Genomic DNA, 17418 nt, shown 5'->3' on the forward strand with positions numbered 1-17418 from the left:
ACACTTCCTTTTGCCACACAACGCCTTAAGATGTATTCTTTGGTTAATTTGGTTCCTGTATAGTTACAGAGGAAGATCTGACACATTGTCTCGTCCAATCAAGGCTACTTGAATGTGGCGAAGGCTCCCTGTGGACGGTCTCACAGACTAGCCAACTTAGCCCCAGTAAACTGAGGTACTGGCAGGTGCCGGCAGCTGTCCAAATCCCCCACTACTTGATTTTGTAGCTCTTCAAAAATGTCCCTTTGAAATAGAATTTCAATTCAGTCATGCATGCGTCTAAAGACTCCCAATGTGACTAAATATGGGAAGACGAGCATAGGGGATAGGATTTTGAAAAGCGAAAATCCTATTCTGCTACAGCAACTCACTCAGAGTAAAGGGAAGAAAAAGCAGCATAACCCGACTTGTGTAACGGGACCATACACTTGCCACATCTATACTCCTCTGAGAATTTTACTGGTGACAATATGCTGAGTAGATTTCACCTCATTTCCAAAAGCAAAATATTATGCTGTGGTTGTCTTGGCAACCATGTATGGGGTAGACAGTAGAGAGAGCTGTGTGCAATATCAGAACTTAATGCAGCTTTGCACTTCGTTTATCAGACGATTGAGTAATCTTCCTCTGGGAGTCTGCTTCACACCATGCTGTATTCATGAGTTCAGCTGCCACTGTCGGTAAAAACCAAGGGACAAAACAATCCAAACAAAGCTATAAAAACTCAAAGAAAGTTCTGATGTCACCTCTAATGAAATACCACTCAATTCAAACCCCTATGACTCTGTCAGTGAGAGACACTGTGTGCATTCCAAACCTCGGTTACCTCTGGGTAGCCTGTGATTAGCTACAGTATATTATATTCAGTCTCCCACTGTAAGGTGAATACCACTGAGAGTTTATAGGTTCAGGAGGAGGTCAATCTGTCTTTTCAATGTCACAGCTCTCTGTAAATTCATTGGAAAATAGGCACTTCCTGAAGTCTCCTACCATTGCTACCTACCAACCCAGACAAGTTTGTGACAAAAGGTCAGGGTAGGGTCAAAGGTGACTGGGGGGGGGGGGGGGGTTCAGATCAGGGTGGTAAAACAAAACTCTGTGAAACAGGAAGGAAAACTGTTTGCAAGGGTTCAGTCACTCAGAGCCAGGGTTGGGAAGGTTACTTTCTAAATGTAATCTGTTACAGATACTAGTTACCTGTCAAATGTAATCAGTAACATAACTTTTGGATTACCCCAACTCAGTAACGTAATTTGATTACATTCAGTTACTTTTAGATGACTTCCCCCTTAAGAGGTATTAGAAGATGTAAGTCGCTCTGGATAAGAGCGTCTGCTAAATGACTTAAATGTAAATGTAAATGTAAGACAAAGTATGTTACCAGTTGAACAACATCTATTGCAGGATGAATCAATGTTAAAGTTTACATAGCTGGCCATATATGGATGTTACATTTTACTTTATGGGTTGGTTTTGTAGGCTTCTTCTAACCCATCGCTTTCTACTACATATAATAATACGATTAAATTATATCTTGATCAGAATTCCAGTCATGCCAATAAATGGTATACCACTTGATCTTCAAGAATAGGACTTGGAAATATGGAAGGATAGATTAGCTAAATTGTTTTACCTGAGCATAACCCCTAAACTAAGGATTTATTAGCCAGTCCTACTCTGTTTATGATTTTATTGTCATGGAGGACTGATTGGGCTCATTGATACAAGTTGAAAAATAAACGCTGCACTCATGGAATGGCATGCTTTGTGCACTACTGAAAAGTGCTATTTACATGTGAAAAATAAATAGCATGTGCTGCATTTACTATAGGCTTATTGTTTACCTTTTTGTTGGTTTAACCATGTAATGAGGCTATAGAGTGTTTGTTTACATTTACAATGTTTACAAACATTGGAGAAAAACAAGTTTATATTTTGGGTTCTCATGGAGTGTGACCATTAAACTAAGCTCATGAGGCGCATTTCTAAGTTATATTCTTCAATAATTAATTGATATATATATATTTTTTACCTTTATTTAACCAGGCAAGTCAGTTAAGAACAAATTCTTATTTTCAATAATGGCCTAGGAACAGTGGGTTAACTGCCTGTTTAGGGGTAGAACGACAGATTTGTACCTTGTCGCCTCGGAGGTTTGAACTTGCAACCTTCCGGTTACTAGTCCAACGCTCTAACCACTAGGCTACCCTGCCGCCCCAATATATATACACAGTATACACACACCTACTCATTCAAGGATTTTTCTATATTTTACTATTTTCTACATTGTAGAATAATAGTGAAGACCTCAAAACTATGAAATTTACATACATGGAATCATTTAGTAACCAACAAGTGTGTAACAAATCAAAATATATTTTATATTTGATATTCAACAAAGTAGCCATAGCAAAGCTGCCTTGATGACAGCTTTGCACACTCTTGGCATTCTCTCAACCAGCTTCATGAGGTAATCACTTGGAATGCATTGAAATTAACAGGTGTGCCTTGCTAAAAGTTAATTTGTGGAATATCTTTCTTCTTGGATGTAGCAACTACAGATTGCCCCTTCAAGTCTATCAGAAGTGTGTGAGTTTGAGCATGTGTCCATTAGGCCTATGGATATTTTTTTTATCAGCATGAATTAGATTGAGCAATAAAAGCCTCACTTTTATTCCATAGGCTGGGATCCACATAGCAGCTCTTGCAAGAGCGCATTTTTCACTGGCTGTCCACTGGTTTCAAAAATAATGATTGATAGGCGGCTTAAACTTCTTGAATTCAACCATTATTGGGTTCAAATACACATTTAGAATTGTGAACAGCTATCCACAACAACCACAATCCCTACGGTGCAAATAGCTCAATAAGAGAGCAGCAGTGTGATTCATGTCAATGCGCTATGTAGATATCACTAATAAGTGATATCCGTATCGCCGTAGACTTCACCACTGCTGCCATCCTTACCTCCAAGCGTTTATTCAAATTGGATCATCTTTGGATGCCGACAGCAGTCGCACCATTGGGAGACATACAGTGGCTTGCGAAAGTATTCACTCCCCTTGGCATTTTTCCTATTTTGTTACCTTACAACCTGGAATTAAAATGGATTTTTGGGGGGTTTGTATCATTTGATTTACACAACATGCCTACCATTTTGAAGATGCAAAATATTTTTTACTAAACAAGAAATAAGACAGAAAAAAAACAGAAAACTTGAGCGTGCATAACTATTCACCCCCCAAAGTCAAATCTTTGTAGAGCCACCTTTTGCAGAAATTACAAGCTTGGCACATCTAGCCACTGGGATTTTTTTCCCATTCTTTAAGACAACACTGCTCCAGCTCCTTCAAGTTGGATGGGTTCCGCTGATGTACAGCAATCTTTACATCTTTAAGTCATATCACAGATTCTCAATTGGATTGAGGTCTGGGCTTTGATTAGGCCATTCCTAGACATTTAAATGTCCCCCTTAAACCTCTTGAGTGTTGCTTTAGCAGTCCGCTTAGGGTCATTGTCCTGCTGTAAGGTGAACCTCCGTCCCAGTCTCAAATCTCTGGAAGACTGAAACAGGTTTCCCTCAAGAATTTCCCTGTATTTAGTGTCATCCATCATTCCTTCAATTCTGACCCGTTTCCCAGTCCCTGCCGATGAAAAACATCCCCACAGCATGGTGCTGCCACCACCATGCTTCACTGTGGGGATGATGTTCTCGGGGTGATGAGAGGTGTTGGGTTTGCGCCAGACACAGTGTTTTCCTTGATGGCCAAAAAGCTCAATTTTAGTCTCATCTGAACAGAGTACCTTCTTCCATTTGTTTGGGGAATCTCCCACATGCCTTTCGGCAAACACCAAACATGTTTGATAAAAACAATTCTGGACACTATTCTGTAATGCCCAGCTCTGTTGCATGTACGGCTTAAAGTGGTCTTATGGACAGATACTCCAATCTCCGCTGCGGAGCTTTGCAGCTCCTTCAGAGTTATCTTTGCTCTTTGTTGCCTCTCTGATTAATGCCCTCCTTGCCTGGTCCATGAGTTTTGGTGGGCGGCCCTCTCTTGGCAGGTTTGTTGTGGTGCCATATTCTTTCCATTTTTTAATAATGGATTTAATGGTTCTCCATGGGATGTTCAAAGTTTCTGATATTTTTTATAACCCGACCCTGATCTGTACTTCTCCACAACTTTGTCCCTGACCTGTTTGGAGAGCTCCTTGGTCTTCATAGTGCTCCTTGCTTGGTGGTGCCCCTTGCTTAGTGGTGTAGCAAACTCTGGGGCCTTTCAGAACAGGTGTATATAAACTGAGATCATGTGACAGATCATGTGAAAATTAGATTTCACACAGGTGGAATTTATTTAACTAATTACGTGACTTCTGAAGGTAATTGGTTGCTTGGATATTATTTAGGGGCTTCATAGCAAAGGGGGTGAATACATATGCACGCACCACTTTTCCATTTTTTATTTTTTATAATTTTTTAAAACAAGTTCTTTTTTAAATTTCACTTAATCAATTTGGACTATTTTGTGTATGTCCATTACATGAAATCCAAATAAAAATCCATTTAAATTACAGGTTGTAATGCAACAAAATAGGAAAAAGGCACTGTAGCTTGGACTGTAGCCTACAAAAGCCTATTCCTGCTCTTTTCCCGCGATCCATCAAACACATTTGGTGTGTTATCATAGTGGTCTCTGACTTAAGTCAGACTCGCTCACTTTGAACAAATTTAAATGTGCGCCTTTTTTCTATGCTGATTTGAATGTCATCGAGAAGATTTTATTTCGCAAATATCCTTTCTGAATTTAACAGTAATCCTCGGAAGTAATCATCTAGTTTTTCAAAAGTATCTGTAATCTGATCACAATATTTTTGTGGGTCACTGACTCAAAAGTAAAGCCACAAAACCCCTCTAGTCTGAATCACAGGAGTCTCTTCCGTGAGTCAGACTACCAGATAGACTTGAATGAGCATGGTATAAGAAAGCTATCTTGACAACCCAGACATTTTAGGAACCATTAATCTTCCTATTTGATTTTCGGATAAAAGTAAAGAATATATTCTAACTCCAGCGTTGGAAGCCGTACTTATCATTTTAGAGGTATATGTATGAGTGTGTGTGGGGGTCCAACACTAGCAGGTGTGTTCTGCATGTGCCACGGGCCAGGGGGTAAGTTGCCAGTAACGAGGTAACATTAAGATTACTATATTTATGTCATCTGCATGAAATACTACAGATCGGAACCCGACGCGGTGATATTCCACTCTCGGCTGTATACGTACGTCAGCACTTGAGGCAGTAAATGTTTGATATTAATAGTGGACGTTGTACAGTACAGTGAGGTCTGTAATATTACATTTACACAGTGGTAAGATGTCCATAGAGGTTTAGTCAAATGTGTATCAGTGGTCGGGAATGTTTTATTTGGTGTTATTCCACATAACAAACCATAGCAGTAAACGACACAGTACATGTAACCTAAACAGATGCATATAACCAGATGGCCATGCAGTTCTATTCACAGAGGCTATAAAATTTCAAATCAAATCCAATCCAATTTTATTGGTCACATACACATATTAAGCAGATGTTATTGCGGGTGTAGCGAAATGCTTGTGTTCCTAGCTCCAACACCAAATAAAACATTCCTGACCACTGATACACATTTGACTAAACCTCCATGGACATCTTACCACTGTGTAAATGTAATATTACAGACCTCACTGTACTGTACAACGTCCACTATTAATATCAAACATTTACTGCCTCGAAGTGCTGACGTACGTATACAGCCGAGAGTGGAATATCACCGCGTCGGGTTCCGATCTGTAGTATTTCATGCAGATGACATAAATATAGTAATCTTAATGTAACCTCGTTACTGGCAACTTACCCCTTGGCCCGTGGCACATGCAGAACACACCTGCTAGTGTTGGACCCCCACACACACTCATACATATACCTCTAAAATGATAAGTACGGCTTCCAACGCTGGAGTTAGAATATATTCTTTACTTTTATCCGAAAATCAAATAGGAAGATTAATGGTTCCTAAAATGTCTTGGTTGTCAAGATAGCTTTCTTATACCATGCTCATTCAAGGCTATCTGGCCGTCTGAGTCATAGAAGGGACACCTGAGATTCCTACAGTAGAGGGGTTTAGTGTCTTTACATTTGAGTCAGTGACCCACATCATTTGGCAACATTACATGACATCATTATCTGCCACCTTACAAGGGTATCTGAAGTCAGATAAATGAGTGAGCAGCAAGGTTCATGTGAAAGCTGGTATAAAAATAGAAATCAGACTTTTGAGCAAGTTCAAAGTTGCAGACAACAAAGAAGCCAGGCCAGGTTTTTTTTATTAGGGTTTTTAGCAGAAAGCAGGCCTGGGTTCTGGCTTCTCAGAAACCAGACTGGATCCAGGACTAAAGCCACATGAGTGGATCTTACTTGAAAAGAGGAGGTTCGGCTGCAAGGTCAATCCAAAGCCTTGGGCTACATATTAAAACGGAATAACAAATCACAATGTGACGTGAGTCTAAAAGAGGCACAGTGCTGAAAGGGAATGTTTCATTCAAAACTATTGCTATCATAAAAGGAAATGGAATATTGTACACTTAATTAAATACCAGTATAACTTGTTATAACGGTGGCGTTATTTCAATTGTCCTATTTCCATTGCCAAGCCTAATAGGGTGTCTTGAAGATTGGCCGTGACTTGACTTCCCTGTCCTCCACAAAACTCTCACAGTCCGAGTCAATCCTCAGTCCGACATGTTCAATCAGCAGTGAAAATGAATGAGCAAAAGATATGGCAAGTTGGCTTCTATCTTCACGAGCCTCTGTGCTGAGTCCGAATCAGTGGTTATGGATCCAGCAAACTGACACCATTAGCCAGATGTAGTTCTCAAGCTGGCCAGTCTCAAATGCCTTTCTGGTAGAATGACGATGAAGTCACTTCCCTCATAAAGCGAGAGACAAAGAGACAGCGAAGAGCGAGAGAGAGAGGGGGAAGAGAGAGAACAGAGAGAGAGAGAGAGAGAGAGAGAACGTGTGAGAGTTTGAGACCCTATGAGAGAGGGAAGAGATTTAATGCTGACTGTGTTTTATTATTTGGATTTTTACAGACTATTTTCTCCCTGAGCCTGAAACACTCAACTATTTGTTAGTCATCAGTTTCCCAGAAAACACATGCTGTCATAACATCTAGGAATGTCAGGACAAACAATTAGAAAAAAAGACAGCTCACAGAACAGTCTGTAGGTAGATCAGCCTTATCTTACAGTAAACATGCTTTAAAAGCTTATCAGTAAAGATGAGTTGAGAGACGTGTTGTGTTCTGAACCCAAATCACAAATGGTCCTCCATTGGGGTGAGCATTTGGGATTAAATACATACAGTACATCTGCTCTTACAAAGCTGAATTATGTAAACCAGCTGACCAGCTATCATTTGAAATCCTTTGATTCCCCTTGTTAGGAGCAGTACAATAGCAAGGGCTGGGAATGATTGTGGGGTGCTTCAGATGCAGCTGTTCAAGCTGATAATGAGAGAATAATCTAGAGACATTGTGTGAGGCCAGCGCCACTCCAAATCAGTTTGTGTGTGTGTGTGAGCAGGCATGCTGTCCATCCCATGCACCACACCTTCAGCTCTACTTCAGTGTGTGGGCAGGCTGGATGATTTCACTAAGTGTGGGCTGATATGGAATGTTAAATAGCATAGTGGTAATGCATGGTTACCCTTGGTCATTTTAAAAGAGACACACCCTTGAAGGATGTAAAAGCACCCACAGCATAATGCTGACAATGGGTTATTCAGTTAAACGAGTTAATCTGTAATCTCCATTCAATATTTTTCATGATATACTATTTTTATGAAGTGCACATAACAATCTGTGGTAGAGATGATATATAGTATTATTTAATTCACAATATTTAGTGATCTCAGCCAGTGTTTTTTGTGTCATCATCTGGCAAGCAGGTTAGTGTTTTTCGTCATGAATCTTGTTCTGGCGGCAGCTCGGGAGTGGTCACTAGCTGACACAGCCATAAAATCTGATGTTAAACCTAACCTTAACCGCACTGCTAACCCTAACCTTAAATTAAGACCAGGAAGGACATTTTTGTTTTCATGAATTTGTACAATATCGGCAATTTAGATTTTGCAGCTAGCGAAAATCGCTCAGTTCTGCCTCCAGGAAAAGACTCATCCAAAAAACGTCAACAAGGCAAAGCACCCAAACAAATGTAATCCATCTCTCTCTCGTCCCTTATTTTGCTGTCATGGGAACAGCGGAGCTGTTGTTATGAAACAAAACATGAGGACAGGCCCTGCTGTTTCCCTCCATGGGAGATTGCTGAGCTGAATTAGCTAAGTGATCTCATGGTTCACTGTCTTATCACTTGGGCCTTGGCTGCCGGTGAAGTAATGCCACAGGCACAAACTGAAGCAGATGATTTAAAGACAACCGCTGCCAGAGAAACTTACAAGAGCACCAGGGAATGCAGTGTGATCATTTGAGTTACAGACTGGAGGGGAGGACAAAAGAGAGGCTCCGCAGGCAGTAATTTAGTTTCTCATACATAATACCCGATAACTACCCAACCTGTCAATAATCTGTCCAGAAAGGTATACTCCATTAAAGTAATTCAGGCTTGTTAATAGAGGTTAAGGAGGAAGTATAAAAGTGTCCAAGAATAATATCCGTATAAATTGCCCTTTGAGAAATGGTCATTGATATGCAACGGGACCTCACTATGCCTTCAGTTGTTCTGAACGCTATTGGCATTGTCCAAAATATTTCTAAACAAACTGACCTCTGACCTGTCCATTACAAAAGACAATAGATTATTTTTAACCCTTGATCATCCTCCACCTAACACACAGGATAGCTATGTGGAGTTCCTAAAGCCGATGACAATGGCTTGATGATGCAAACGCCACTGAAGCCCTCCCTTACCCACACGGACAGGAGACATTTATTGTTTCATCACAGAGGGAAAAATCTTTTGATCGGATTAAAAATAACTTTTTCCACTGTTTTTATTGTAAGTTATTAATGGAACGTTCCCTAGTCCCTAGGGATGTGACTGCCTGGCACGGGACGCTGCAGAGGGGAGGACAACTCATAATAATGGCTGGAAGGGAGTAAATGGAATGGTATCAAACACATGTGTTTAATGTATTTGATACCATTCCACTGATTCTGCTCCAGCCATTACCATGAAACTAGTCCACCCCAATTAAGGTGCCACCCACATGTGCTGCCTGAGTATGTATGTGTGGTACCACAGGCTGGCAGAGGACAAATCTAATGGCTACCACTGGAATAACAGTGAGAGGATGGGATAGCGTCGCTGTTTACTGTGTGCCTTCAAGCAGTGGGGTCTCTCATGGAACCTCTTATCAGAATAAAACCCATTGGGAACATCTATTGTTTTGACATGGGAAAACATCAAAGTGGACAGACATGGTAGTGATAATATCAGGCATTTAGTAGACGCTTTTATCCAAATTGACTAAGTCGTGCTTGCGTACATATTACATTTGGGTGGCCCTGGGAATTGAACCAACAACCCTGGCGGTGCAAGAACCATGCCATACCAGCTGAGCCATACAGGCATATTAATAAGAGAGACATTCTTTAATGTTAATTACTTCAACTTACCTTGTCCAAATTTCAACTTTCATCCAACGTGAACAAGTTGACATGTTTAGAAACAAATCTCATAGTCCAAAGAAAGTTGAGCAACTACAGTATGTTAGACCCAGATTTCTCATTGTATTATTGCGTCATTTTCTCTACATTCCCTGTGTTGTTACTCAGCTATTAGTACATTTAATATATCCTCTAGAGAGAGAGCTAAAGCGTTCTTCTGGTAAAAGATGTAATCAATGAATGCCTCCTAATGTACCATTTCCTGAATTGAGTCTGGACCGGACGTCAGATGGCAGCAACTAATGTTCTTTCCCAACTCACTGATTCACAATGTGCTCCACTTTACGAACTAGAAACCATATAATTGGACATCTAAATGTCCCAAAATTTAGTCCATACAAGTTTATTTTTGCGAGGAAAAGAAAAGCTTTTCAAACCTATGAATAATAGCAGAATCATTTCCCCTTACCTGTTCTCAATGGTACCACATCACAGGTGACGACAGGTCAAAAAGGAATATCTCAGTTACTGAGAATCAAGTCCCAGAGTAAAAAGTCTCTCCTCAATGTCTGTGTTCTTCAGTTACCTTGACTGTGTGTGTCAAAAAGAGACATATCAAATGTAGATGATCTATACTCTCACCTCTTACTTTTCTCTTTTAATAACTTGTTTCCCCTCTTCTCTCCTGTCAAGGCAACAGAGGCAATGCAAGAGGCGTCTGAAGATGAACACCAAGCTTTGTCCTCTCCAGAAGTTTGGGCTGGCAGAGTCTTTCACAAACTGAGAGGATGAGAGAGAAAAGAGAGAGAGAGAGAGAGAGAGAGAGAGAGAGAGAGAGAGAGAGAGAGAGAGAGAGAGAGAGAGAGAGAGAGAGAGAGAGAGAGAGACAGAGAGACAGAGAGAGAGAGAGAGAGAGAGAGAGAGAGAGACAGAGAGACAGAGAGAGAGAGAGACCAGCAAGCAAGAGGAGGTGGTCAGAGCTGCTTTTGTCTGAAAAGTCAGATTTTCCTTCAAATGGAGATATCCAAAGTAAGATGGAGAGGAGGGTAGAAATGTGGAATATAGCCTTTGTCAGGTGCCAGGACCCTGCCTTTTCCCCTTTGTTCCTGGGCAGGAGAGTGTAGAGCTTTGAGTGTAGCAGAGTCTGCCTGGGCTATATTTAACAAGTGTTCTCAGTCACTCATGGCTGTTAGCAGCTGAGCAGATTGAGGGAAGCTTTCCCAAGCCCCTCTGACAGCTGAACTATCCCACTCTGAAGCAGGCAGGGGAAGTCCAGCTCCACCACTCCTGCCATAGCAGAGGCAGGGTTAGCAAGGAGGGCTCAGTCTCTGCCTGGTTAGTCAATTCACAGTCATCTTTTCTAAGAAGCAAATGAGAAAATCGCAGGTAAATAATATAAGATCACCAGTTTGCCTTCAACCATTTGAGTATGAGAAGTTAGTTTATTGTTTTTGTGTAAAGGTGGTTCCACTTTATGCATCCATTTGCTTGCTCAGCAATTTTTCCCTAGAAGGATTAGACCACTGATACTGTACAGGGGCCAAGTTAACCTTTTCAAACAAAAATGATTTATTGAGAGCCATAAATGTGAGAACATTTGTTCCCAATAAAACCAAGTCAAAACAAAGCATTACAAATGAGAAGCAGTGATACACTCCTGTGAGACTTCTGCTGCGGTAGTGTTACAAGCGTGACATCTAGCCTTAACAAACATAGGCTCTGTTGACACCAAAGTGTTGTAAATGTCATTGTCTAAGGGTGTATGACCTTGTTCACGCTGTAATTGACAATGGCTCTCGCACCGAAGCCACTTGAACAACACGTCTTTCTTTAAAGTGATGGCATTTAAGAAACATAAGCATTCGTTGTGAGAGTAACTCCAGCAGCATTACCAGTCACCATTGATATAGAAAGGAGTAATCCCAACCTTTTGTCAACTCTTTCCAATAAAACTAGCCTAAAGGTCAATCAATCAAGTCGGTTCTATAATGACACATGAAAGCTGGAACTTCAGACAGGTGCTAAGTTGCTAGGTCTCCTTGTTGAAATATGGTATCTAGTCTGTCTGTCTCCCAAATGGCAACCTATTTCCTATGTAGTGCACTACTTTTGACCAGGGCCCATAGGGTTCTGGTCAAAAGTAGTGCACTACATTGGGAATAAGGTTCCATTTGGGACTCAACCCTAATGCTATTCAATACCTCGGAAACAGATGTACAGTATGTGTTCACACAGAGGTCTTATTAATGCACAACTCATTATACTTCATAAAGTTGGTGTGAGAGGAGATGTTGTTGTTTTAAAACATGGATCCTTCTATATTTTTAGCCGAGAGCTGATGGTGGTCATTAAGATTCAGTGTTGCACTTGTGGATAACATGAGTCACTTGAGACATGGCTGTGAAGTGACCAAACTGTTTCAAAGTCTAAGTATTTTATTAAGTAATCTAGTGGTTAGAGATAATTATTCTGTGTAGATGACATACACTGAGTATACAAAACAATATGAACATCTGCTCTTTCCATAACATAGACTGACCACGTGAATCCAGGTGAAAACTATGATCCCTTACTGATGACACTTGTTAAATACACTTCAATCAGTGTAGATAAAGGGGAGGAGACAAGTTAATGAAGGATTTTTAAGCCTTGAGACAATTGAGACATGGATTGTGTATGTGTGCCAATCAGAGGGTGAATGGGCAAGACAAAAAATGCCTTTGAACTGGGTATGGTAGAGTTCACGCCCTGACAAAATGAGGCTGTTCTGAGGGCAAAAGGGGGGCTGTTTCCCTACAATTCTATCCTAATATCCTTCTATCCTTCTTAATTATTATGTCCACATTCGATCTTCATTCTGACATGTACCATAACAAAAGTAAAATGACAACTGAAAGTTTATTGTATAATTCTTATAAATCTTTCCGGAACTCGAAGGGTGATGGTGTGCTCATAACTGTGGCTATGGTTACAGTCTTCCATTCTCTCCTAATGCACAGGGAGCCGGAAACCAAAGCACTGCACATTACTGACAATTGAGTCAGGGCCTCTCCTTCTCTCTGCTCCCTAATGCTCCGAGATGGTTATCATGGTCGGGACCTCTCTGTTGGGCATTTCATCTGGGGTTACTAAGATACTGATCAAGTCAGTACCTTTTGAAGTCATTTTCAAAATGTTGGTCTACCTTATCCAATGTAAGAGCCCTTCGCTTTTTGTATGGACCCAATACCTTTGCTCAAGATCTTATCGTTTGCAACTGTACAGTTCCTCTGATCAATCAAAGAAACACAGTGAGCGATTCATGTCGTTACCATTGACAATACATTTAGAAATGTATGTGTATAACTCTCCACAACCTCTTTGTAATCAAGCCAAATCAAACTGCAAGGTGCATTGAATCAAGCTCTGTCATTCAATCTAGCTAATAGATACATTGGTGTGTTCCATTGTGAGAAATGCTAAGTGTAGAATTTGATACAGCCCTCAACAGACTCATCCACGGTAAGGCAGAATGAGCAAATAGGCAGCAAGGCAGCTCTGTCACATAGCAACCCAGACCTATTTTGGGGAGGTGTTTAAATGTGCTTGTAACCCTCTGATTGGCACACATACACAACCCGTGTCTCAATTGGGGTGGCAGTTTAGTCTAGTGGTTAGAGTGTTGGACTAGTAACTGCAAGGTTGTAAGTTCAAATCCCAGAGCTGACAAGGTACAAATCTGTCATTTTGCCTCTGAACAGGCAGTTAATTCACTGTTCCTAGGCTGTCATTGAAAATAAGAAATAGTTCTTAACTGACTTGCCTAGTTAAATAAAGGTTTAAAAAAATGTGCTTGTAAAATCAAGGTCCATGTAATTTTTTATTGGCAAGTAAAATCAAAGCAACATTGGATACACTGTACTGAATCCTACGTATTTGGATGAGGTTCAACACTTGTTTTAGATATTAGATTTTCCCCCCATGGGTATCCAGAGGTTCATAATGATATTTTGCCCTCTGTAGATTACATATATCTATCTTCACAAGAGATGGGTTCAGCATCTGTAGCGTGTCACATTTGGCAAAGGAAAATGTATCAAATTATTTACACATTCACACGGTTCGTTCTAGGTGTCTGGAAACAGATGTTTTGTGACTTCCATTAAAGGCGAGATCTCTGTCCTCTTTATTGCAAAATATAAATTATGCAACATCTGTTTTGCATTTTTTCTGGTGAGCGATTTCATGCTAATGTCATTAGCGCACCATAACGTGCCAAACAAAATAATATCCTATTGAGCTGCAACATAATGTAACATAATGTTGCAACACACAATTTGTTTTGGGAAAGCATTAATCATCCGTTAGTAGCAGTGGAGCTTCAGTAATAACACATTAGCTGAGATTTGTGCATTAAATAAGGAGACCCCCCTTTACATTAGTCTATTTAGCCTTACGTATGAAAGCCCTCATCTGTTTTGTATTATGGGGAACATAGGACCCTTTCAGTTAATATCACACGTCAATGGTACAGGCTGTTAGGCTATGAATATTTAATTATGTTTTCATGCCACTGGCTTTACCATAATGGAGTTTCGGTGGAGACAATGAATAGGCTACTTGACTTTGGGTTTTTACAGTGGGAGCATATGATATAGTAGGCCTATGCATTGGAGAAATGGCTGCATCCAATTACAACAACCAGGAGGCATTTCAGGGCATGCCACTTTACAAATTTGTATCTGATTATTTAAGATAAATGCATACTTTAAAAAATGAAATGGAAAGTTATTACATATATTTGTACAGCAGCTCTTTTGTTCTGGGGTATAATGATTTCATTCAGAGCAACAATACAGCACTGAGAAGTGAGTCGGCTATGTGACATGATGAGAGGGTGTTGTACTCAGAGATGGTTCAGCTTCTACTGGAGAGTTGTCGCCACCTAGCAGTTCTCTGCGGTTAGGGAATGGGAATTAAGGGAGGTGGTATTTCTGAATGAAATCAGTTATGCGAACACTGCTGAATAGTAGGGATGGGAAGATAGCTTTTTTCTTGTCTTCGTCAATACATCATATTCTGTCACTTCGCACATAAGCACTTAGTTTCAAGCAGCTTATCACGGTAGATGATTGTAACCGTGGTTCAACTTACTTGCAGTTGTTTAGCCAACCCTTACATTCACAGGCCGAATAATACTACAATGAGGCAACAGCAGCAGAGGTGCCGAAGTAGACCCACATGTACTATTTTGATAAATGTTTTTACCTAGCACCGCTAAGTAATAGGCAAATCAATAACGTTGGGCTTTTCTAGCAAATTATTATTGCACAATGTGTGGTAGAGCTAGCACAAGTATTCTGAGACCATTACGGTACATTTGGCAATTTAACTGTTTGTTGGCTGAAAAAAAGGTAATCGACACATTCTGCGTTGTGCGTAGAACCACAAAAGCCAACTCGCGAGCCCTCTGCGAGATTGGGTCGCTGGTGAGCAGCAAACAACATCTGAAAGAGAAAGAGAACATGGAATAAACATGGCACACAACATAAGCTTTTTTGAAGGTAAAGTGAGACTTTTAAAAAACTAGCTAATTGTAAAGGCAAGGCGGCAATGTTTGTTAGCGATCGCATTCCCGTGTCTCTAAATGAGACGTCGGATCCAGCGCGCGTGCCTCAAATTTGGTTTCAATCCTGTTCGAGAGCGCTAGCAATTAGCTATTCCTGCGGAACTAGCTGGCTACATTTATTCACATAACTTACATCTGAAGCTACATTGTTCACCATGAATGGACATTTCAGAAACAAAAACGACAATAGGCACGATTAAAATGGAATTATCCGAGTCACGTTGCTTTACTGGACGCCGTTTGTAGTTATGCTAGCTACTAAGCTAGCTAGCCCGTGTATGTCTGACTAGCTACCTAGAAGCTAGCTTACTAGCTAAACTAACTACCCTCAAATGTAGGAAATGGTACACGGTCTTACTGACATAAGTTTGCGCAGTATTTTACAGGAGTAATTTGTTTACATAAATTATAGCTTGCTGTGCCGTGGGGTGAAGTTGTAACTTACTTGTGGACGTATGTACTGTAGATAATGGTCAAGATTGAACAGTCAGACAGCAAGGCCTAGCTGGCTAACGTTAGCTTCCTAGACATAATTGTTGACAGGCCTTCATGTCAGCTATACTTTTACATGTCCTTTTGTTTTTCATTTGATAATATTTAAGTGGATCAACCTAACGTTATTTGTTGGTTAGCAATCAACTTGACGCTAGTTATAAACAATACATTATTTCTGCTTTTCAAGGTCTTAAAGCTCAGAGAATGGTTGTCAGTTTCCATTTCAGACAGCGCATAACAAAGTAGCTAGTCTGATGGTGTTCATGTAAATAGCCAGCAACCCAATAAGGACAAACCATATGCGTTATAATATGCATGCTTATATCAAAGTGCTAACTAGCTCAAAAACAAGGAAGGGAACACTTCTGTAAGCACCATGCCAGTGTGGAATGTGGTGTCTCCAAATGTGTTAGGGATGGGGGAGTTGAGGCCATAGGTATAGCTACGGTATATCATCTGCACATAACTCTTAACAAGACCAACACTTTAAATATATTTTGCTGTTAACACTCGTAGTCATGACCAATTAAGTAATAGGCCTAAGTTGCCTGTGCTACAGACTGTGGAGCAAGGAAGTAGTTAATGAGGACAATGTGCAACCCAAAGGCATATTGATAAAGGCAACCCCTGGAATAACTTTGTTTATTAGTTATTTCTATACTAAATTACTAGCTTTAGACAGATTCTAAAGGGAGTCTAAATGTAATTATAGAAAACTCAACAAAAAAAAACATGAAAATCTTCAATTATAAATAACTAAGTGCCTACAGTGGGTCAGCTAAGTGGGAAATATCTTGCTGTACCTAGCATGGGCTGTCTTGCTGCAGTCTGTCTGGCAACAGTGCCCACAGTGTTGAGAAGGGAACAAAGCTGCAGTGACTGTGTCATTGAGCAATGGGTTCGAACCACCGAGCCAGACTCAAAGCAATCCTTCAACTGCTGTGCCTATCTATGACTGACCAGCCTCATTCATTTAGACTACTGATGGTGTTGTGAAGAAGGTGGGCTAACACATGTAGGGTGGAAGCCTTGATTTCATCCTTACAGTGTTAAGAAATCATAGCTAGTCGGGTGAAAATGGAACGAGCTCAGTGGTCAAGCCATGACCTAATTATCTAGGCTACAGTTGGTGTACTAAGATCCGGTATAGATACATTTCTAACTGTTAGCCTAAACACTTAGTGACAGTTTTTGACAGCAAAATATAGACCCTTTGGCTAACTGCCACATCCACAGCTTCACTGCATACCCTGCTGCTGTGCCACATAGTATTTATTGGAAAACATTTTAAGTGCTTCCTTGAAATGGTTTCCTACAGTGGTGAAATGTCTATCCTCAGATATTGATATGGAGAGGCCTACAGTTATGTGATTGCACAAAACACACCTACTCAAAGCATCATGCAAATAACTTTTTGTGAAATACCGCCATCCAAAATCTGTTTCTGTCGTCTCTAAACCAGCTATTGTGATTGTCGTGAGATATTACGACTCCACTGTGTCTCATTTTTGAGCAGCATGGTGCTACACCTCTAAGCCTGTTACACATTTATGATGAGAGTCACCATAGGAAATTAGTCTTGTCGTCCACAGAGAGGGGGGAGTAGCTCCTTGGCAAACACCTGCTCTGTTGTCAGCTGCCGCTGTGTCT

At 40.5% G+C, this 17418-nt stretch overlaps 1 protein-coding gene across 3 annotated transcripts in view; it reads right to left on the reverse strand.

Annotated features, from left to right (window-relative positions):
* The window catches only part of LOC123994900 (filamin-A-interacting protein 1-like), a 36576-nt gene extending 26082 nt beyond the window's left edge, over positions 1-10494 (reverse strand). The window contains exon 1 of one of the 3 annotated variants that reach the window (XM_046297986.1): positions 10308-10493. The gene's annotated coding sequence lies outside the window, so the exon portion shown is untranslated. Of the gene's footprint in view, positions 1-10134 lie in introns of all 3 variants that reach the window. The other 2 variants (XM_046297985.1, XM_046297987.1) reach the window with 2 other exon arrangements.
* Between the last annotated feature and the right edge of the window lie 6924 nt (positions 10495-17418).

This window comes from Oncorhynchus gorbuscha, linkage group LG14 (genome assembly GCF_021184085.1).
Source record: "Oncorhynchus gorbuscha isolate QuinsamMale2020 ecotype Even-year linkage group LG14, OgorEven_v1.0, whole genome shotgun sequence".
Taxonomy (NCBI): Eukaryota; Metazoa; Chordata; class Actinopteri; order Salmoniformes; family Salmonidae; genus Oncorhynchus; species Oncorhynchus gorbuscha.